This window comes from Cardiocondyla obscurior, linkage group LG01, assembly GCF_019399895.1.
Source record: "Cardiocondyla obscurior isolate alpha-2009 linkage group LG01, Cobs3.1, whole genome shotgun sequence".
Taxonomy (NCBI): Eukaryota; Metazoa; Arthropoda; class Insecta; order Hymenoptera; family Formicidae; genus Cardiocondyla; species Cardiocondyla obscurior.
In genome coordinates, this window is record NC_091864.1 from 12,622,148 (window position 1) to 12,646,295 (window position 24,148).

At 50.6% G+C, this 24,148-nt stretch overlaps 1 protein-coding gene across 1 annotated transcript in view; it reads right to left on the bottom strand.

Moving 5' to 3' along the window:
• The window catches only part of LOC139105700 (protein trachealess-like), a 73,421-nt gene that overhangs the window by 11,576 nt on the left and 37,697 nt on the right, over positions 1–24,148 (bottom strand). The window lies entirely within an intron of this gene.

Here is a 24,148-nt window from a genome sequence, read left to right on the forward strand (position 1 = left end):
TAGACGCTATCGTGGATCGCGGTTCGCACAGAGAACAGTCCCCAGAGAAGAAAGAGAGAAAGAGAGAGAATAAAAAAAAATAAAAAATAAAAAAAAAAGAGATCTCAAATAACTCTGCCAACGTTTTTATGTTCAACTCTCGGCCGTAAAATTTCAGGGACGTTTGCAACTGGCTTGATAATTCTCATCAATTACATGTTAAAAAAATAAATACATATTCGGATGAAAGAAATTATTCCGCGCATGCCGGGGAGATACTGGGGAAAGCGACTTTAGCTTTTTCTTTCTTCACATCTAAAGACGGAGGTCCACTAGCGCGCAGCGTCTGTGAAGGGGTGAACCTGACTTTCTCAAACTCGCTGGAAAGGCTGGCGGTTCGACGAGCGTTTCGACGACCGTGGAAGCATCTCGCGGGTTCACTTCCGGTATCGTTCTTTTTACCGGCCGCCTGCCGTTCGTCGCGACGCGTCTTCCGGCAACGTTCGGCGACGTGCGACGCGGGCGGGCGTTTGTTATCTCGCGCAAATGCACGCGACGGAGGCTGAAATTATGCGGTGGCGCAAATAGGTACCAAGCCGAAGAGGCGTGGCGATGCTGCGTCGCGGTGCGCGGCCACTGCTTAAGCGGCATACATTATTCAAGCGGTATGAAGCCCGTGTTTACTGACAAGCCTGGCGAACGTACCCGCGAGAGTGAACATCGGTGTAACGTAACCACGCCCTACGGACGGCCCCTCGGATGCCCGGTTTTACGTTTTAAACTGTAAATGCCGCCAGCCGATTGGAAATGGCGGCGTCGGCTACGTCGCGGCGTTAATCCGTTTCTCGGTACCGCTCGGAGGTCATCGACCTTCGAATCGGAGAACCGGCGCGGGTGGACCGGGTGCTACTTTCCAGGATGTCGCGGTTCGCACGTGAAGATTTTGCCAAGTCTCGAAACGAAGAGCGCGTTTCGTCAAGGGCCCAGATGCGAGCACCTGTTTCTCGGGAACATCCCTTCGTAGCGGTACCGCGAGGTCTGCCCCTCGGACGGTTAAGAGTCTCGGCTATTAACTAACTTCCGCCATTCGGAAGTCGGAAAACCGGCTTAGCGGTTTTCCCGACCGTGGCGGCACGAAGCGCGATGGGATTTTTATTCGCCCGCTATTGCGCTTAACGACTGTAAAACGACGGCGATCTCCCCATTCACGCGCAGCCCTGTCTCTCCCTCGCGCGTGAGATGCGCCAGCACGACGGTAACCCATTATGGCCATTCTCGCTGCCGCCCGAGCGGGGATCGGAAGTCGTAAAAACGAAAGAAAAGGGGGAGAGAAAAGGAGAACGTCTCCTCCGATATACATAGAGACCGTCGCCAGAATCCTGTTTTGGCATTTTACAGGCATTCCGCGACGACCCGATCCTTTCCCGCCCTCGGCGAAGTTTCGTTCACGGGCAGACTTTCGTCCCAAAGGGATAATGACAAATTCTTCCCTTCCGCGAATGATAGAGTTCCGGAGCGGAGTGCGCGCCAAACTTTTCCCACCCGGCATTCGATCTCGCGACTCTCGTTGTAAGGTGGACGGCGATGAGTAGATCGCGGGCTTCTTCAGTTAAGTGTTGAAGAAATAATACAAACACGATAAAAAGGTACGCGTTTACTTTCTATACATCACGTTTACTTATAGTGGAAACGTTTGCGCGGCCGTCGCGCGGACGCGGATCAAATTGAGACGATTAAGAGCCGACGGGCTCTGCCGACGTGGATGTGTGAGATAGGAACACAAGGGAAAGGGCAGCTTCCTTCGTTTCCTTTGACCGTGCCGGGTCCATTCCCCAAGAGGAACGCAACTCGGCCGGAGAAGAAAGCCGGGGCCCGGGCACACCACCGCGGCGAAACGCTTCTGCAGACGTGTGAAAATAAAATTACGTCCAACTTTCGGTCAAATTGGTCGGAATTGGGCGGCGAGGGTGGTAGGGTAAGGGCTCGCGAGACCCGAGAGTCCCGTGGGACCGGAGATAGCGGTCCCTCGCGCAACCATCGCAACGCCGGTGTATCCTTGACGATCCTCAAGAAGGCTACCTTCGCGGAGGCGCCTTTCGACGTGCTCGACGTCCTCTCTCTCCTATCTAAGTGCCGCCCATCAATAATTCAGCAGCGAGCTATGACGAGCACTCGCCCTTGGACCCTCGCCACCCTCCGTTTCTCCGTTTCTAGACATCGAGCGCGACCTCGATCGTCGAATCGTCACCGTGGTCGCGAAAGAACGATCCTCGCGTGATAATCGGACGATTTACCGCGCGGATTACCGTTCCCGGGATTTACAAAGGCCCCATTGAAATTTTCGACGCAAAATTTGTATTTAAAAAAAATAAAAAAAACTTATCCGCGTCTAGAAAAAACGTGAAAAAATTTGTATATATTAGTTTATTATTTTTAAAGATTAAATACGTCTTATTTAAAAACTACTTTTATTTTGCGCGATGTGTAATCGTAACGGGAATCCTCACGACTCCTTCGCAACCCTCCCGAGCGTTCGCTCTCGTGCTCCTCGATGCGATTTCTCTCGGCGACAAGGTAGAAACGCGGTATCGGCAGTCGTAGAAATTATAATGCGCGTCGTAGCGCGGACTCATCGACTAATTCAATTAAACGATTCATTTGCCGGTCCGAAGTACCACCTGAGGGTACGTCCCGGTTTCATCTGTGTTTCTGCTTCCGTGTGATAGTGCGCCCGCGCACGCGTTTCTGGAGAAGAGACGTGGGTCGGAAAAGGACGATCGGACCTTCCAACCTACTCCCAGGAGAGTCGTAGCCTCGCGCAACAATACAATGCTCCTAATGTTACGGCTCCGGTTTCGACATAATTTTCTTTCGCGGAACCTTGGAACCGAACGGGGGGATGAAGAGAGGAGCGGGCGGGAAACCATGCGGCTATCGGATACCCGGGCTTTTGTAGTGTTACGGCGAAAAATGTCATTTCCGCCGACCGTCCGATAACGAGGAGCAAGGAATAAGTTTTACGGGGCAGCGCGGCGATTAGATTCGCGCGGGGAATCGTAAATTGCCTCGGTCGAGAATTTCCACAGCGGAAAACTCTCTCTGCGGTGGGCGACGTTAAGTCGCGAAATTCTCCTACCCGCTCGACGCAATTCATCTTCAGAGACGCGACGTAGCGTCGTCCGGCGAGTTGGTGAACCCTTTCGCAAAAGTAGGAAAAAAAAAAGAAAAAAAAAAAAAAAAAAGTAGGAGAGTCGCGAAGGCGCGCTTGTCTTTTGTCGTTTACGTTCTTATTCGACGACATGAATAATTCACGGTACATCCCCCGCTTCTAGTGGACCAAAGTACGGGCCCGCGATTTCATTCATGATGCAACGCTCGAATCATGTCGGGTTTTATAAGCGAGGGGGATAATGCGAACGCGTGTAAATTCGCGGAGTTACGCAATTACGCGCGCGGGATGCCTTGGCACTTGCCGTCGAACCTTCACCGCGGGGAAGGAAAACCGCTCGGTAGCAATTTCAGTAATTATCCTGGAACTGCATTCCGTCGGCGCGAATTCTTTTTCAGCTATTGTTGCACCCGAAGCCACAGGACACGCTCTGTACTATAATATTCATCGTGACGCGGTTAATGACAACGAGAGAGTTCGCTTTTCGTAGAGCGAAGTGGAATCTGAATGGAAGCGGGTGAAACGAGGAAAACAAACAAAAAAAAAAAGAAAGCGAAGAAAGAATAACGCCGGGAGCAGTGAAGCAACCCGCTGCATCCGCGGACGTAAATCACGCTGTACGCATGCATGCATGCGCCACACACCTACAATAAAACGGAAGAAAAAGAGAGGAAAAAAAAAAAAAACAAAAAGAAAAAAAACGGAAAAAGTAAGAGAGACAGAGAGAGAGACGTGTGCGCGACAGCGAGAGGGCGAAAGAGCGGGTAGATAGAGAGTCGGAGGGAAGTTGGCTCCTGATGACGCGCAGATAAGGGAGGGCTTAAAGTCTACGTGATGAGCTTCCCGATGCGGAGGAGCGGAGGTCGAGCCTGAGAACTTTCGGTAAATGCACTTGTAAGAGCTGTTTCTTCTTTCCTTTACATTTTGGACGCGACCCCAAACTCTCCCTTGGTATCAAATGTAGTTTACGGCGCGAGGCGCTTTGTCGTGCCTTTTGTCCCTCCGTCGCGGATGCAATAACGATCTCGGCGTACGAGCGAGGCTGACAATTGAGAACGCCGTTGCAAGAAGAAAGTATAATAATCTTCGATACCGCCTTTAGAAATACATAAAGTCGCGGCGAAAGATAGATAATATACAAATAAAATTCTATTTTATATCAATTTTTTTTTTTTTATTTCCAAAAATTTTAGAAAGACTTAACTTTTGTAAGAGGTACGGCCATAAAAAGACTGCGCGCAAGCAATATTGATCAACTGAGATTTTAAAGATAACGCGACTTTACGGAGGGACTGGATTGGTCGTGACTTGGACACCCGCTGAAAAGTTAAGTAGCCGACGTTTCGTCGACCGGCGGAGAAAGCAAGGGGTTTCGAAAGGCCTCACGTTCGTGGCTCGCATCCGGATGCGCCGGTGTCTCAACTTCCGGGAACGTGAGTCCGTGCCCGCGCGGCGGGGCGCAACGCGGTCGCCAAAGTCAGATATAATGACGCGGTCACTGATCTCGACAGGTCGAAACTAATTGCTTGGCCGATCGTCCGGCATTGCTTTATTAATATAAAATCCAGGTTGAACCAAGTTGAACCCATCGACGATCAAATAAATTATTAATTTTGTCGATTTACCGAGTTACGTGAATCAAATAAGCTAAATTTCCGCCAAAATTCTCGTGACAACAAATCGTGAAATTTATTGAAGAACAGAAAAATAAGATTGGAAATTTCTTTCTGGGTCTTAAGGGACGACCGGCGACGTAATTGTAAGATCGCTTGAATTGCACCGGCGCGATCGGTTCGTTATCGCGGACGTCGGAAAATCAAAATAAAGGTATATATCAGAGGGAAGACGAGAAGGAAAGGTAGCATTGACGGCTCCCCCGGTTGCCCCGTCAGCATCAGCGTTCCTACGACATCACATCGGGTTTACGGCCGCGGCGTGACGTACTCGTCTGCCCCATTGGTTTACCGCCCTTGCGCCTTATACCTACCGCCACCCATCACCATTCCCATTATCCACTCACTGTGACAGAGCTCTCTTGGGACCGTACCCTGTACTACGAGCGGCCCTTTCATCCGATTTCCGAAGGGCCGCGAAAATTCCCAGTGTCAACCGCTCCTCGTCGTATGTACCTGCGTAATTTGTCGAATACGCGGGACGTGGTTACGTCAAGTGACACATAAATGATGCATGGCTCTTTTCTAGATCCCTCGGGCGCGTTTTTAATAACGATTGTGAAACTAAATTAAATACCTTTTTTTTTCTTTTTCTTTTTCTTTCGCGAAATATTTCGAGTCCACGTTGCGAACAAGCATCGCTTCGCAATTGTGCGAATAAAAAGAAATTTAGCGACGATAATGAGAAAATTAAGCTGATCGCAGTGGTAATTGACAACCGGTAGGTAATTTATTAGCAATTCAACGATTATTCAAAGTCACGTCGGACCGCGCGCGTCGACCGCCGTCTAGAGATCGATTACACGGTTACTATTTAAGCGCAGTATGTAATTAGAGAAATAAGTATAAGAGAAACAACATGCCCTGGCTCGAGGAGAGGACCCTGACTCTGTTTGTACGGGACACAGAGGTCCGCCGGTACGAACCAGGAGTGCGTGAACGCGGGGTTGATGTTGATCGCCCCAGCGGGCCCCTGATGGGGTCCGCCGACACCGACACCGACACCGACCCCGACCGGGCTTTGCCGCTGAAAGCCCCCGTAATCCATGGCCACCTGATACGGCAACATATCTTCGGTGTCGCCTCGCTCACTGATCTCCACTTATTCGGCGGCCCGTGCGACGGTGCCCTCGCCCACCGTTCACCACCCCCGCGTTGGTGCACAAAATGTCCCGCAAACCGGCACTCGGCACCGCTCCGGTCGGCGGCCGCGGCGAGTTACGCCGACCTCGGCGATCGCAACCCCCCGGGTCGGACCCTAAGGGCTCGCGCGGCGAAGGGCGAACGTACTACGGACCCGTGGTACTGTCGCTCGGGTTCGTGACCGAGCGAGCGGCTAGATGGGACTGTACCGTCCACCACGAGCGAAACGTCGCGGGCCGAGAGAGCACCCAGAGAACGGAGGACGAAGGAGTCGGGAGAGCGCGAGAATAACGGGAGCGTGCGCCGAATAACGGGCGGAGTGATCCCGCCCTCGAAACGCCCTGCTCGACGAACGATGCTGCTTTCCGGCGCGATGCGCGACCGCCCCTTCACCCTGCCTTATCTCGTCGACGTCGTCCTCGTCGCCGTCGTCGTCCTCGTCGGCCTCGTCTTCGGCGTCGACGCTCGCCGCCCGCCGTGACGTTCCACTCCTCGAGCTGACGTCGCTCTATCTCTTTCCTTTCCCTTCCTCCCCCCCTATCCCCTTCTGGCCCCTCTTCCCCTCGTTACTATCTCCCTCCCCCTCTTCCACGTCACGCGATGCGACGCGATACGATGCAACCTCGTTCCTCTTCATCGAGGATGCCGCGCGCCGTTCCGGCGAGATTCTCTCTCTCTCTCTCTCTCTCTCTCTCTCTCTCTCTCTCTCTCTCTCTCTCTCTCTCTCTATTTTTTTTTTCTGCGCAATTTTTATTTCTACGTTTTTTTCCCTGTTCGAGACTATCGTCGATATCGCTTCTGCACTTGAATCGCGAAGAAAACTGTGTGTCACTCGGTGAACTGCGGTCGTTAAATTACCATTCGGTTGTTATCGAGTATAAAACCTGAGAAATTTGCATATACTCGGAGACGCCGTTCGCGACGAACATTATTCGCCATGATGTCGGCGTCGCGAGAAGGCCTTTCAATATTCGCCTCGTGCGTATGGGTGCCGGGACTTTCACATCTTCGAACGGACGTCCGCGATGTCTGCCAGCTCGTCATACGCGCATATATCACTTTATAAGTTTCGCAATATAAAGAAATATTTTTAATAATAATTTTAATAATACATCTTCAAAATAAAAAAAAAGAACTATTATATTCCTCTAATCATAAAAAAAAATGCTAAAAAAAAAAGTTAGAGCTACCCGACAGAATACCTCGATTAACAAATCACTAAAATGTTAATCGCAACATTAATTACGCGAATAAATTCCGCGAGTAAATCGTATGTCGAGCGCAAAAACAATTTCAATGCGTTAAAGCCGTCGGTCTTGACGTACATAAATTATTCCCCGCGTTTAGAATTTTCGGATCGTCCGATCGGAACGTTCGTACCTGGAAATCGTTCGCGCAACAAAACGGTCGTTCGCCGCTCCTAGACCGAGGATCCGGCGGGCACAGAGAGACAGATCGAAACCTCTGAGGCGCGCGGGGAGGTACGACGACGCATCGGCATTGCTAGATACGACGAGCTTGCCGCGTGTACTTAGCATGCATCCCCGATACGAAGGATTCCTTATTGTATCGTTGCACGTGAGCGTAATGCACAAATATGAACTTGGCTGCGGGCTGTGTTCCTACGCGGGAGCCTCGGTGATAACTCCGTTCTCATAATCATACATATGGATGTCCCGCCCCGCCCGCTGCCTCGACACGTTCGCGCTTATCCGAACGAACGTAACACGCTCGTCGCGATTGTCTGAGCCGCGTCACGCGCTAATCCCGTCGATTAATCGCTTTCTCCTCCGCGGCGAGAAGAACGGACTCACGTAAATGCGCGCGTTAAATCGAAAAACCGGCCGATAATCGCGCGAATGCAGGCGCGATAAGCGCCACCGAGCGTTATCAACGCGACCGCGTTCGCGAGGGAATGGGTTGACTCGTGCGGCAAGTGGCGGTCGGAAGTCCGCATTAACTCGCCGGTTAATCGGTCGCTCCTTCAATCGGATAATATCACCTCCGCGTACATAACGATCCGTATCTAACCCTTTCCGAGACAATGTATCAGCGCGGACGCATAAACGTCGGCCGTCGGGTAAAGAAGGGCCCCATTAAAAGCCGCCGCGGCCTTTCCCCCTGCCGCGGGTCCGCGGACGCGATAAGAGTTATCTTCGTTCTCTAATTGAAAGTTAATTGGTCCACCGTTAGTTAGTCGTGCGAGACCCGGGCGCCTCCGCACCCGGGGTCGTCTACCACGGCTCGGGGCGGCAATTTAGGAACACTGTACCGACAATAATGAGACCCTATCTTACGGCGTTACCACCGTCCGCCCCCGCTCCGGGTGTACACGTATTACCCACGGTGTTACGTGCGCGCCAAGTCCTCCCACGTGTTCGTAATAAACTGGCCCGCCGCCGCCACCATGTAATCGAGAATTTCCGACCAACACGTAGCGGGCGTACCTGAGACAGAGAGATTACGATCGGAGGGGGGCTTCGAGAGCGATCGGGCGCCCGACTTGCGCGCAAGGATGCACGTGTCCTCTAAACGGTTACGCGTGTTGCACCAGTTAGTGGCGGTTACCGATTACCAGCCAGACGAGAGAAAGATAGCATCGCGACGTATGAAACGAAGGCAGGCTGGTACAGGCGCAGCGTTTCCGCTAAGAAGTAGAACGCGTCGGTTGCAAATTATCTCTTTAAGAACAAATTTAGGGTAAGTCGTCTCAGGTGAGACGGCGAAGCAGCCTTCGATCGGCGAGGAGTGAAACCCCCGCGCGCGTTTACCAGTGGAAATATCTGCAAACCGAAGTCACTCGATCGCACGGGATATTCGCCCACGGGGCGCACGCGTGGGGTTAACGTTAGCGTATGCGGCTCCCGTAATTTTTCAAATTGCACCGCTGTCATTCACCCTCTCGCAAACGGAAGCGCGTCCGCCCTGCCACCCCGCGAATCCCTATCCTCCTTCCCCGACGACCCTTCCTCTGTCACGGCTTCGTCTTCGCTTCTCGTGCCAAATTCTCCCTCCGTTCGCCGCGGCATAAGGGGAGCCTGGCTACTAACGAGAAACGAAGTTATTTGAGGGTGCTACAGAAAGGAGTCGGACAATCATAATAATCAAGTGCGATTCGCGTTTATTGTTGGCGATTATTGCTCGCCCACCCTCTTGGGCCGGGAAAGCCCCGCCGCCCGCCGTGGCGAGGAGCAGTAATAAATAATAACAACCGAGTGAATCTTCGCGCCGCGACGCGAAATAAATAGAGTTAAAAAGTTCGCCGATAGCGAGTACTCCCGCGAGATAAAGTCCCGGTGAAATATTTCGAGCCGGCTTCCGTCGCGCCTCGTAATGGCTCAGCTCGTTTCGCCATCGGTTCCCACTTAATGAATCTTGTCGCCTTCTGCGAATTTACCTCCTACGAAATTTACGATTCCCGCCGGTTAAGATATTTTTTAAAGTCGGCGCGATATAACGACGCGTAAGTTTTTTTAATTACGAAAACGGACACGTCTTAACGACAGCCTTACCGAGTGACAGATATCACGACCTCACCGATCAGTAAGCAACGGGATTACTGGCAGTCGAAGTAGCGCCGATCGTTTATCAATTACGCGACGCACCGAGCGTATTAAAAATAAAAGAAGCGAGGCTGCGGGCACGCGTGCGACTCGTCCCCTTGTCCCGCGATTCATAATTGCGTTGGGGTTTCAATTACGTCTGTCGTCGAGAAAGATTAGCGAAACAAATTGCTTTCTCCTGCCATCAGCGGCACGCACACGTATCGGTGTAACTTTTTTAACATTAAAGGAAAAAACCGCTCGCCCCAGCGCCTCCGGGAGAAAAAAGGAGCGCGCGTAGTTACGCCTGTTCTGGCACCCTCCCTGTCGCGCTACTTAATTATGCCCCGCCGTCTTCGTTCCAGGAGTAATCTCTTCGTTCTCGGCGCCGCTCCTGTGCTTCCGTCGAGATATTACCTTTTTTTTTTTTCTTTTTCTCTCTCCGTTTAACGGCACGACGTTTCGTCACCGTCGGTCACACGCGCATTTCATCGATCAAGAGCGGTTGGTTCCGTACCACCTGGAATATAATTTCGCGTTTTCTCTCCGGAGAAGATGTTTCACGACGTCGGCGGGGCTCCGACTGAAAATCTGACCGATTGGCCGCAACTAGAGTTGATTAGATTCTATTTACTGGACGCGAGTTTAGTGGTTCGATCCCCTTGCGCTTCCGTCTATTTCGTTCCCCTTGTAGCAAATCAACCGGTATACGGGGCCACGATCCCGCAGACCTTTCCGTCGCCGGTCCCGCCGCTAATTTGGAGGAAAGAGCGGCTACGCTTCTATCCAGCCATTTTCGCAGTGTTCGCAGAACCCGTTACGAATTTGGGAAACTATTCGAATTGTTAGCGTTGAAAATTTGTCAAAATACACTCGTTAGATTTGTTACATTTAAAGGAGAGAAGCAGGGAGAAGTATAAACTCTATAAAGGGAGAAAGGAAAATCGCATCGCGGTAATAGCGCTGGAATTTCGATCGGTGAGAAAAAGAAATTGTTCTTTCGCGGCGCATTTTCTTCCGCGCGATGGCCCCTGCATTCTTGCACACGTCCGAGAGAACGATGCAATTTTTGGACTTTCAAGCGTGCCACGGGCGGATTGACAAGGGCAGCGCGCGTCGATGGAAAATGGGGCTCGGGGAAAGGAAATAACAGTGCCCGGGGAGACCCTATCGGCGAGGCAATCACATCCCCCTTCAAGAACACACTGGCATTCACTGAACTTTAAAATCAAATAACGCCCATTAAAATAACAATACGCGTCCCCGGCGAGCAGGTTAAACATTCACCCGCGTAGCAGCGCCTAACCCGCTCTCTTCGCCCACGCTCAATTCTCTCATTACCATACGGGATCGGGTTACGACAATTACGTTAAGTATCGCCGTCGCTAATACGCACCGATTCGAGCCCGGCGGAGGGAAGAGTCGTTTCTCCGCCAAGCTCCCTAATATCTTAATCAAACGCGTCAGTTTGTTTTCGCGCGTCCGTGATTTTCGCCGACCGCCAAAGCCCCGGCGGGCACTCGCGATGAGACTCTTCTCTCATTTTGCAATTAACGATCTGCTAATTGTAAACAGTTGTTCGGGTACGCGGCGAGGATCACCGTGGATTTATACCACCTGTGCGAGGGTAGCACGGAGATCGTTATCGCGAGTGGCCGCTTCGCAGAATTGACATAACGTAAACGGCGGCAGGACCGTGACCTGAGATCGTTATCGTCGCGTTGCACGATGCTTATCGCGTCACGATATATCGGGCCTCGTTGGATCCATATTGTGCCCCTCGGAGTGGCTCTGCGTTATTCCGGTGATCGGCCGTGGTCGAGAAATAAAATTTGTCACCACGAAAGTAAATAAATTTGCTTTCGGGAGTGTTTCCTTAATTGATAAATTCTGACTCTCTCGGCGTTATCGCGCACGCCTATCAATTTGCTGCACCGATCGCGCACGCCTGTAACGTGCTGCAATACTGCGAGGGTTTTGTCTGCAGCCGAGGGTCGCCGATATTTATGATAAAACGCCTCTACCGGAAAGTTCCCTCGAGACCGGGGAAAAAAACTCCACGCGACGATTTACGCGCGCTGAACGAACGGGCGGAACGTCTATTTTCCGTATTAAAACATATATCCTTGTCGCACCGATCTGGATCTTTGGTGGACTTCGATATCGATGTATCGCGGGATTGCAATGCCGTCATCGGCTACGCGCATCAACGAAAGTTGCAAAAGGAATGTCTCGCTCGTTACGTAAGTTGCGTCAGAGGTGGCTCTCGACGTCCACGCCGCACGACAGCCACGTTTCGTCCGTAAAAAATGACGGCTAAAATCGTACGAGCAGCCATCCAGTCGCGAGTATTAAAAAAAGACAGGCGCACGTTTGATCGAAGTAGAATAGACTCGCAATTTCCACGGGGCGCAGAGGGAGGACGGGAGAAGAAAGACGGCTCGTTGTCGGGTCTTGAGCGGCGGCTAAAGTTAGAATGGAAAGGTGAGTTTCCAGGCGGCTATCAAGCCACCATGGCGCCGGCGATCTAACGACTCGCTGACAACCGGATGCGAGAGAAGAGAGGAGAGGCCCGGTACTCGCCACGGCGGGTTCCCGCATCGGTCATTAGCATGCAACTCGCGGACGTACATATTTTGGGGAGTCCTCGCGAAGAATACCAATATTCCGCTTTGACATTCCAATAAAACGCGCTCGTTTTGTTTATGAGCTTGTACGCGATGCGTGAGCGTGCGTGCGTGCGCGCGCGCGCGCACACGCAACCGCACGTCTGCGTCGTCACCGAGGTGGTTACATCAAAACGCATGAATGGTATTGGAGATTGAAATGGGAACGAAGAGACGGGGAATATACGACCGCACCCACGCCGATCGGTGCCAGGCCGCTGGAAACGTGTTAACGAACGCCGTTTCACCCCCTCGACCGCGTCGTGGCAAGATGCTGAATTCGTCATGAAGGACTCGTGTCCCTTCGGCGATGTCTGTTGAATCCTGCCCCCCCTCACCCGTGCATTATTTTACACCTCGAATTTTACGCGCGTGTATAAATTCCACGTACTTCTTTTTGAGATTGTACACTTAATCGCGGATTTTAATCGCCGACACGTAGGCCAGTTTATCAAACATTGTCGCCAACGTTATTGTGGTGTATCTTTCAAGCGGGAAATAAACGAACCAGCCCGGGCGCGCGGAAGATCATCGAGATAATTGCTAAATTATTATTTCCGCGGGGGTGCGGAAGTCCCGGGGTCGTAACTAACGCGCGCGTCGGTGAGAGCGAAAAAAAAAGCAGAGTCGATTCAAGCGTGGCATACATTCCCCACGGAATCTTTGAGCCATCGGAGAATGATAAAACTGGCTCAACGTGATTTTCAATCGTGCGTATAAATGAAAAAAAAAAAAAGAAAAAACTTCTCAAACGCCAGGAACATCGCACTTCGCGTGCGGAACGTTCCGCAAGACGAGCCTCCGCTGGCAGAACACCGGCTGCGATCTCGTTACTTTTGCGGTGATCGATGACGATTTATCTTCCTTTTTTTTCTTTTTTTTTTTTTCGTGAATGCTCCGCTGACCCCGTCGTCTTGGGCGCGAGTTTCCTAGGGGATAAGGGAAAGAGAAGTGTCGTGTCGTGGCATGCGCGCCTCGTGCGAATCCGAGGGGAAACAATCGAAAGGGGGACGGTGGAGGTGTCATCGATGCCGCGGTATTACGGCAATGATTGGTATGCCCGGCAATCGATCTACGATTCCCCTTCCCCGCCTTGCCGCGATAGTCCGCTTCCATGGGCAGGATATCGAGAATTACCCGGGCACAATGGCATACACACGGCGGTCTCGCATCGCGATCCGTTCACGGCTGCCCGCTTGTACACGCGCATAATACGCATTAGGCTTGTTGGTGTGGAGCTGAAAATTGCGCCATTTCCTCGTTACGCCGCGCACCGGACCGTCCAGCCGCAAAACCGCACCGCGGTGATGCTTTGTACCACGCGGATCCGATTGCTATATATTAAAATTATTGCTACCGCGTTCTGCAGCTTCCCCCTCGCGCCTCGCCGGACTCGTCGCGCGCGCAATTCGTAGATAATCCGAGGCGCTGTAAAAACCCGTAAAAAAATCCACCTCGGAGACGCGCAGCTTCGTTATGCGGCTTCCGCGTTTCATCTGATCCACGCGGGGACGGAAAAGGTACGGCTACGGGAACGTCGTAAAATAACTTTCGGTGCTGGCGCGAGGCGATAGAAGAGATCCGTTACCGCCTCGTTCATCTGCGCTGCGATCTCCATTTTTACGAGCACGAGTGCACGACTACTCGTTTCAAGGCGCAGAGTAACGGCGCGCAGCGCGTCCGGTAATATATTATATTATACCTGCCGCAGTTCCTTACGTCTCTGTTAAGGCGTCCGAGATCGGAACAGCGATCAGATCCTTTTCGGGGTAACAGTATCGGGGGTGGCATAACGGTATTCTATGGCTTGACATCCTTCTCCGCGATATCGAGATAACAAGTGCGTCAGACGCAATATGCACTTGTATACCTATGTTAATTATATAACAATTTATAGTCTTCGACGATTTATTTATTTTATTTCATTTTTATTCTTTTTTTTTAAAGCGCGAAATTTGTATGCGAACAGATGGTGAATAAATAACTTTGCTTTTCGAGAAAGCACTTAATTTCAGCTTTCTTGTAACTCGGTATGTTGAAAGTGACATAAGGTTGGAAGAGCATTTTTAAATGTAGTACAAATGGTATATCGGCGCGACACGCTTCTTACGTATAAGGCAATATGTACGCCAGGAGTAGTATATTTATCATGTAAGCGAGCAATTTAGGGAAGATCATTTTTCACAGGGCGCGACGACTTTGGATTCCGGGGTGTGTGACTCGGTGAGGGTGAATGGGGTGTTATTGGCCGGCGGGCGAACACCAGACGGACATCACCCTCCGGAGATCTTCGACCTGACTGATGATTTTTCCTCTCTAGTATCGTATTTTATAGATACCTCGATACCGCTTGCGATCATCTGTCGGCTTTGCATCGCAATCGCGATTTTATTTATACTTTCAAAAGAATTTAAATAAAGTCTATTATTCCCGTAAAAGAAAATTTATCATAAAAAAAAAATTATTATAAATGAACAAAGTAGCAAATAGCAAATAAATAGCGTTACGTTTGCGTTTGATTCTATTGTTGAAACGACCAATATTCTAATTGGCTTCTCGTATCAAACGCGGTGTAGATGTCAATTGCGCGCGAGGGTGGAGGCGTTTTCCCGCGGGTATACAGATAAAAGAACGTCAAGAAACGAAGCACGGAGAAGTAACGGCCTGTTAAAGATAAGGAAATGAGGTGTCGCACCCTGCGCGATCTTCGAAAGGCCGGAAGGGTCTTTTCTTCCGCGCCCGGTGTGCCGTACCGGAGCACCCCTTGGAGGATTTTCCCCCGGTAGCGATTCGTAGCTCCGGCTGTTGAGCTTCGAATACCTTTACGCTCGGACGGTCGAATGGTCAGTTGACCCTTCCTTCGATAAAACGCACCGTAACGCTGCCTACTTTTCGCCGATCGATGAGTCTACGTTCTTTCCGGATATGCTTCATGTATTTTCGAGCGCGATTACATTCGAAAAGCGGTGGATCATACTGAAGAGTATCTTTTTTTATATATATGTACCGAGCCATACAAATATCTCGCGTAGCAAAATATATTTTTGTTTAAAATTATATGATGCGATATGTAGGATTCGCGCAAACTTCTGTGCGCTTCCGCGCTTGTAAGTTAGCGCAAATTCGACGCTAGCCAGAGAAATTCTTATCTTAATGTAGCAAATAACTGGAGGGAGCGACGGAGAGTACGGTAGATAACAGCGCCTACCGATCTAATCTCGCCGCTGATTTAACTCGCTTCATAATTCTTCAGCCTAATCTGAATCCGCGTATAAGCATTAGGCCTCCCTTATGGGCTTCATAAGCGCGTCTACGTCTGTATTTAATTTAATATATTCCTGTTTCCTACTGAGGTACTCAGGACATTCAGGGTGCCAGATACTTGCCGCGATTACAAACGGAATGTCGAAAATATTGTTGAAATTAATTTGTTTTAATAAACCGCATTTGTTGAATATTATATAAATTCGAAAGCAATGTAAAAATTAGTCGTAAGTTCCACGCTCATCGAGCTCGAATTTTATCACCTTCTCGAAAACGGCAAACTTTATTTTGACCGCGAACCGATCTTGCAGTTGGCGCTGACAGCTGATTCCGCGAAGTATGTTCTGACACGGTAACAAGGATTCTGGCATGGCCAATAATTTTTAGGGTGCTACACGACAGAGATTCGGGGATGCGCGAACCCTCAAAACGGCTGACAAGTCGAGTCTTTCATCCCCTTACCCTCCCCCTCCCCCCCCCGTCACCTCGAAATCCTTCCCCCGTGTCTCTTAAAATCGCGAGATTTTCAAAACAGATGCACCCCGCCGCCGTGAAATAGCTTTTTAAACTCCTCGACCGATGTTACGCGTTATAAGGAGCAAGCGAGCAACTCCCCATCTGCTCCTGAATGTTCTGATCCTGGCAGTAACAGTCTTAAAGAGCCATTTCATATTTTCCGGGAGATATCCTGCTCCTCCGCCGCGGTTCTCCTCTCGCTGCAAAGTGGCGAATATTTATGAGGAGCTTGTATAAATGACGCATACCTATGTATATCGGTATGCGTCATTTACCGAAGCTCTTCGTACATGCCTATGTATATCGAGTGCAATATTCATCTGCCCTTATTCGTGTATCGTCGAAATAAATATGTCGCGGCTTGTATTATTAGAAAAAAAAATCAATTACAGCTATAAAATATAAAATAATTATAATTATTACGATAACTCGTATAATTCTAATTCTCTTGCTAATCTATTTTGCTCGACTATTAAAATATTACTGTATTTTTTAGTTAAATAAAAAAAATTTTCTATTTATTACGGTATTTATTGTAAGACGTATAATATGTATTAATTAATTTTATTCGTCTGCAACGCTGATGACTCGCGCGAGATAATAAAGATGATTGCGTCGTGTAGAACATATTGTACGTATACGGATACGTCATCAACGAATTGCCTTCACCATGTGTCCGCTATGTCATCAAGACCGAGCTCCTGCACCCCCCAAATAAATATAGCACATATTACACTTTAGGCATTAGATCCTAATGGGATTTTCGCGAATCTTAATCAGTCGTTTCGCGCTGAAAGGGACACGTATTATGATATCTCCATCCCGCTGCTAATATTGACGACAATGGCGAAGAGCGCATTTGTTCAGCTAATTTCAAACGATACCTAAGACTTAATTTATTTTCTCATCACGCCGATAATCTAATAAAGCAATCGTAAAACGATAAGTACATATTACGATACGTTTCATTATTGTAAAATAATTATAATTAACAGTTACGTCTGTCGTTTGTACAAAACAATGCAACTCCAATTTTTAAGATGAGAGCAAGCTTTTGTTTGTTATTGTCGAAGAGCGTAAGATTTTCGTAGACGAGTCGATCATTAAAATATCATGATTTGTCATCTGTCTGTCTGTTTGTCCGTCAGTTTCCTGGACCAAATGAAACCTGCTGTACCGACAAACAAGGGAACAATCAAGTTCACCGGTACAACTTGAAGCCGTGCGGTGGCAGCCGAGGCTGGAGAAAGGTATAGCCTCGAGCTCTTCATCGAGATATAAAAACGTTACGAAGCGGGAGAAATATGACTCGAATATTAAATTACTTTTAAATTAAATTTAATTCAATAATTAATTACGATTTTACGAGCTATCAATTGTTTTTTTTGTTTTTCATTTTTATACTAGAGACAAGGTAAAATTTTTTTAATTTATCTTGCGCAATGTTAAATACGCTCTTTTTAAATTTTATTAAATGCTCATAGTTTTCTTGTGTAACAAGAGATACTTAAATAAAAGGCATATTCCGCGATACGTCTTTCGCAATGCCCGCTTTACGAGACAAAACTGTAACTGCAATTCTTCGAGCGAAAAGTCGAAATTCCTTAATTAAGCCGTGAAAAATGCCTTGTTAGGCGGGAGCGTCAAGTGATCGTAATCGAGGCGCTTTTACAAAGTTCAATCTCGGAAACGCGGTTCGTGCTTCGCCACTGCGTGTCACGCAATTATACCCTGGCCTTCCTGGCACGGCGGTGTCGCAGCGGGGTATTCCGGGTGATGAAAGGGGGGAACATGTAATCACGCTAATTGAGTGTAGATAGGCCTCGTTGACGACTCCTTCATTACGCCGCAAGAAGGGTCCTGACCGCACAATTACCCACTAAGTTCAACGCTTGTCATCTTTCTGTGCCGCGGCGCGAAGTGATGCAGCGTTTCCGATATCGGCGACAAGCCGCGGATATCGAGAGCAAGACCGCGGGGGTCGTTCCCCGTGGAAACGCGAATTTTTTTGAAAGGCGAGGAACGACGGGCCTCTAGATTTATCTCCGACTTCCCGTTTCGTCAATTTTTAAATCCTACGTGCGAGATACCTCGGGAATAATATCGATGCCCAATTTTCTGCAGGGTGTCGTAAATATTTAACGCTCTCTTCGTCTGTTAATGTTGCGCGCTGATCCACGTAAGACTCTTATTTATTAGAAAAATGGTCAGATTCACGGCGGCTTTTCTTATTAAGTTCACACTTTTCGCGAGGCCTCGCAGGGGGCGAAACACCTCCCGGGAATACCAATGAGTTACCGCCATCCGAGATGTCGGTCCGCGCGGTGGCAACAATCGGAGGGGAAAGGGCAGGGGGCAGGCGTAGGACATAAGGGTTCGTTCGATCCGTAAGAAGGGTGTTGTCAGGGCTTAAAAGTCGATTCGTGCCTTTGAACGGTACAAGCGACCGGGGATGTAGCTCGCATCCGTGACACGAGGCACGCGAGCTCCCGCGGCGTGATTGATCACCGAGTCTCCTATTTCGTCATGTTCGTCGATTTTGCTATTTAGTCTTCGAACTAAATAAATCCTTGGCACTTGGCTTCCGCGGCGCGTCGTCGGTCTTGACATTAACGTGGGTGACCCTGACGAGCTACGAGAAATCGGGTATCGCGGAAAGAGATTTTTTTTTTTTTCATCTCGGCGAAACCTAAAGCACGCCTGGGTTCGAGAAGGGTGGCCGTGTCCGAATTCGAGCGAAAACAGAAGTCGAGGAAACAGCGAGCGCGATATGAGGAAGGGGAAGAGGGACCAGCTGGCTCTGTCTTGTCGGAGGCATTAATCATCGAAGTATCTAAATGACGGGATTCCGATGTATTACCATATAAATGACATCATATTTCTGGTCAGGTTTCCCCAGTTTGTCGGGTCGCTCCGACGTGATGTATGGACGACGGCATATTGGCGGGACGACCCACCCCCGCTCCACGCATCACCCCTATCGGCCCGAACTCTTATGCTATCGTTCCGCCTATCGCCTATTGTCCCACGTCACCTCGTATCTCGCCGCGTCGGCATCGTTGAAAGCGCGATCCGGTCTTCGTAAACGAGTCGCCTCAAGTGCGACTGATTTCGCCGACCGCCGCTCGCGAGGCGGCCCTCGCCGCACCGTCCCGCGCGCGGACGAAATCGAGATTAGTTTTCGACTTGATGGCGATACGCAATTATGCATCAACCCCGGGCACGGCGTACGCATGCACCGCAAACTGGCCCGGCCGAGCGGGCCGGCGCGCGGGTACATTTCAATTATTAGAGGGAATTACTACGAGCGTCCATCATCTTCTATACTTATTTTCTGCTCACGACCACTACGACCGCCGCCGCGGCGAAGACTAAACCCGGCTCTATGCCTCGCCATGGAGATGATCCTATGAGGTTATATGCGAGGTAGGCATCATCAGAGCGCATCATCAGAGCGGTGAGAAAATAGCCTTCAATTGTGATTACAGGGGCGGCTCGGGTTCGCCTCGGCTTCGCTCACTGACTGAATCCGTCCGTCCGTTCGCCCGTACCACGGCGGAGTTACGTTGCACGCATTCGCGTGTGGGAAGGCACCGCGATTTAAGTAATATCGCTCGATATACGCCGCCCGCCGCGCGAGACCGCGCGCTTTCCTCCCGCGAATCTTATCTCGAGCGAGCACGGTTTCCCCTTCGCGCGGTGAAATTGCCGAGTGAACAATCGCCGGTTTATTCCACGCTGAAGCCTCGCGTGTCGGAAAACGTAATACGAATGCCGCCGCGGTGCCTTTCCCGAAAGCGCGAAACGCCGGGGCGTAAAAACGCGCCGAGTACCGGCAAGAGAGTTACAAGTATGACTAAGCAAGAAGGTAAGGAGGATGTGACACAATGACTCCCATCGGAGTGATACCGTAATGAAGCTCCTTCTGCGGCATGCCTGGACCCGCCGCTTCCCTCGTTCCCCAGGCGTACCGCATTACCAGATTAGACGGAGACCCTTAGTAAGTGCACTATTCCCTTAATCCCAGCGATACTTTCGAAAGTGCGTCTTATATAATAAACAAAGGCGACTTCTCCGCGAAGGTGAACGCACCAGGGCCGGTCGGATAAGCTCGAACGAGGGATCCGGTAACACGCGAAATTACGCGCGAGATACGTAGAGCGATACGTGCGAGGGGCAACGTCGGTTAATCTTGCGCGTAATATAAACTCGCCGCGCGCGAGATCGCAAGGCGCTCGGGAATTTCGCGGCGCCCGAGGAAGTGGACTCTGGCGCAGAATTAAGTTTTCTCTAATGCCTCTTGTTCTCGCGGAGGCTAATGCGCCGCTTAAGCCGCGACGAAGAGACTTCGGCGTTAATGCTCGACGCGCGGGATTTGCGCGGGGACTTCTCGGTAAGCTGACGAGCGCAACTTTGCCCCGTAAAAAATGCTCCCAAGATTCCGGCACGGGCAAGACCGCGGGTACGAGGCTCGTTATCTCGAGCGAAATTCTTCTCGTCGAAAAACTCCCGCGGCCTAGTCTTCGGAATCTGCCGAGTGACTCTGCATTCAGAAGAGAGAACGGTAGATTTCCTCAAAAATATATTCGCTGTCCCGAAAGCGAAGCGAAGATCGACCCTAAGAGCCGTATCGCTGTACGTAGTGGGCCTGATCAGCGGTTTGAATTTCGCTCGCACGCCTTCGTCGGGGCTCGCTCGCTCCGCCGAGTGAAAGGAAACTAACAGAAACGCGCGCCGGGTTAAATTAATTACAGAGGCAAGACCGCGAGCAAAACGCGATCATAAACAAGTGGGATGACCGGTCGATCATTAGCCCGATCATCTTGATAATGATGCGCGATCCTAGCCGATGGGCCTCGCGCACTCGCCGCGCCGACACTTTGCCGCGTTTTCCCGCGAAACCGCGGGGTGCCCGGCGAAGAAGCGGCCTCCTTCACGGAGCGCGGACGTTTCGAACGACGCACGAGAGAGCTGATACGTCGGGCTGATAATGTTGGAAACGTAGTTCAAAACCACGGGCCGCATTCGGGCCGAATCGCGGCGGGCTGTCGCGTGAGCTCGGGTGATATTAATTCACTCCTCCTAGACCAGAAGAAAATTCGGCAGATTGGACGCGGATAAGAGAGCGCAGGGGGAGGATCCGGTTTGTCCTCGTGACGAAACGTAGATCTAACGACCCGGTAACGCGCGGCGGTAACTCGAGACAACGGCGGACGATATCGTCTCCGACATCTATGTCAACGAGTCAAGAACAAGAGCCCGCTCGAAATCTCCGCGTGTACCGGGTGACGAAATAAGAGGCCCGCGCGTTACGGCCGCTTGCGAAACATTGCAATCGCGGGCGCGATCCAGGCGCACCTCGAGCCTCTGATTTCCTCGCGATCGCCGTCACGCGTTGATATAACTGCGAATTAATGACCCACGTTCGGCGAACGCACCGCGCGAAAATCGACGCCGACGTGGATGCGTTGCCGCCGCGAGTATATTGAAATTTTTTGACGCGAGACGCGGGACCGAGGAAGACCGCGCGCTAAAGTAATATGACGCGCGGAGGTATGGGAAGTCGGTACATGTTATACGCAATAAAAGAATAAACTCGTTGGTATATAGGATCGTAAAGTTGCCGCTGGCTTACGCGCGCGAGCTCGCACGACGTAACGTAGCCCCTCACCCTCCTAGCTGGTGAATACGCAATACCGTTTATATCTTGGTGTCGGGTTCGTTATCTTAATACCATTACGGTTTACCATGTTAATATCTGCGACGATAGACGTTAATTTCGCAACGGCTTATTATTCGTCTGACCACTGCCTGACCTGTGAGGAAGAACGATTACATTTCGTAACGGAAAAAGAATGCCGGTTTTTTTATTTTTTTTTACGTATAAACTTGGCAACGAGACAAAAAGGCATGGCTGCGTGTTGTACGTACCGTTTCCCCAGGGAAAAATAAAATGCCCAAGATATGAGTGCGACACGGGTACGAAGAAAAGGAGCGATAAAAAAGGCGGATCTACTGGCGTTTTGCTTGACGGTACTCGCGCGTTCGAATACCGAGAGCTTTGGGTTGACAATTTTTGGAAAGAAAAGAGAGTAAAAAATTTCGAAAGAGGAGAGAAAGAACGAGGCACTCATCTCTGGCGAGCGCCCAGTCCGAGTGGCGAGGTGCAAATCGCGAGACCGGTGCAGTCGCCGCCGCGGCCCCGTCCGGTTGTCCGTCATCGTTTCTCGGAAACGCGGGAGAAGTGTCTGCTCGTACCTTGAAAAATCTGCGCGAGGACGAAGTCGACGGCGAATGCGGCGGAACCCGTTGTCTTTGTGGCTACCGTTTTTCCAAGAATACTTTTAGTTACTTCCAGCCTCCGCACGCGTCCGTCACCGCGCTGCAACGTCTCGTTCAACGTCACGCGACTAATAACAAAGGCGATCTAATTTCCAGGCGGCGGCGGTAAATCGCGGGGCAAGCGGGAGATCCGCCGATCGGTTCGCGATCGAGCGTACAGGCACCGACGTGGACCGAGCGAGCGCCGCTAAATCAACACCGGTCGATCCGACTCGCCGGAGCGTAGGCCAGTCAATTATTTGCGCCGAGATTTATGAGTTTGCGCGAGGCCGACAGCGCGGGCTTCTTCGCGCGGACACGAGGAGGATCGGCTTGACTTTCCTACCTCCCGATCGTGGCCGCGCCGTCTGCGTCGAGTTCATTTATCTCGGGCGCGCAGCAACGCCGCGCGTCCAAGAATCACTTTTCGCGTTATTAATCGCGGGTTCCCGTACAATTTCTCAATAACTCACGTACGTAATTACCTATTCCGAGTGTCAGCCGCGTTGCCCTCCTGACCTCTCACCTGCGCGCGAAGGATCTTCTTGATTCATGACACGGTTTCCCTCGGGCCTTCACGACTGAGGAAAGTGAATGTACTCGGGGCAGAAAAAAAAAAAAAGCGAACGAGTATTTTGTACTTTGCATGTAGAACCGCGATCGCGATCGTACGCTATTTCCGCGGTTTCAAGGGAAACTTTAATAAAAGAGACCGGATCGAGCGGGAAGCACAAGTTGGCGGTGATCCATATATGTATACTACGCGCGCTAAAATCCGTAAAGCGGGAGCGAACGCTCGAATTATGAAGAAAAGTTTTTTTATAGTATTTTTACGCCGTGCACCCGCAGCCATGGGGGCATCTTGGTACACATAAAAAAGACGTACGCTCTCCCGGTATCGTTCTATGTTCTGCAACTTGAACAAATTAATGTAGCGTCGTACACGCGGCATTAGGTACCTTACGGTCGTCTTCGTACAATAAAAAAACCATCGTAAATCTTCCGTACGACATTCGATACATTAAAACATTGCAAAATAGTATACCGCTGAACGTTATCCCGAAGTCGGGCGGAAAGCAGAGGCTGGAAAAATCGACGGTCGTCCCGCCGAACGTCACGCGTTTTGTACTTGGGTAATTATGAGACGATTCTAGCGCGACGAGGATCATTTAGGATCCGAAATGGGATTCGGGGTGGCTGGCACGAGGGAAGGAGCCGATACGCGGTGCCAGGATGCGCGGTACGAGACCTCCGGGGTCGTAGCTTTAGGGGCGAGCCGGCCGCTTATTGCTCCCCGAGTGGCCGCAAAACGAAGTTTGATCAAATTCTACTGCGCCGGCATAAAACTGACCAGGCCGGACGGTGCGCCGGGTTATGGACCCGATAAATGATTCATCCACATCTTAGATACGACTCGCGATACGTACACACGGATGCACCGATCTCCTCTCAAGTACGCCCGTACGCGGATAACGCGCCGGCGAAGAAGACGGGAGAGAAAAGCGACCCTCGTAAGCGACACTGTAGCGGCTCCTTTACGACCGTATACGTCTTGAGTTAAGTCGGTGAGCTTCGGCCGAAAATAATACGCGAGTATGAACGCCCGTAATGCGACGGCGTGACGCGCTGCAGTTCCTGCATAATGGATCCCGCGACGCATTAGTCAATTTTTGTTAAGGCCGCGCTCCTAAAACCGAACGCGGGTCGGGTAATAAAAGTTCGTTGTATCGCGGGGACGCCCGGGCGATCCAGACGGCGGCTTTCGCCCCCAAGAGAGGCGCACGATATTCTTTTCAATAAAGCGAAACATCCATCAGACTTTGATGCGCGACTGGCTCGGGCCCGTCCATTGCTCGCGGACAATCTTGCAGAAAC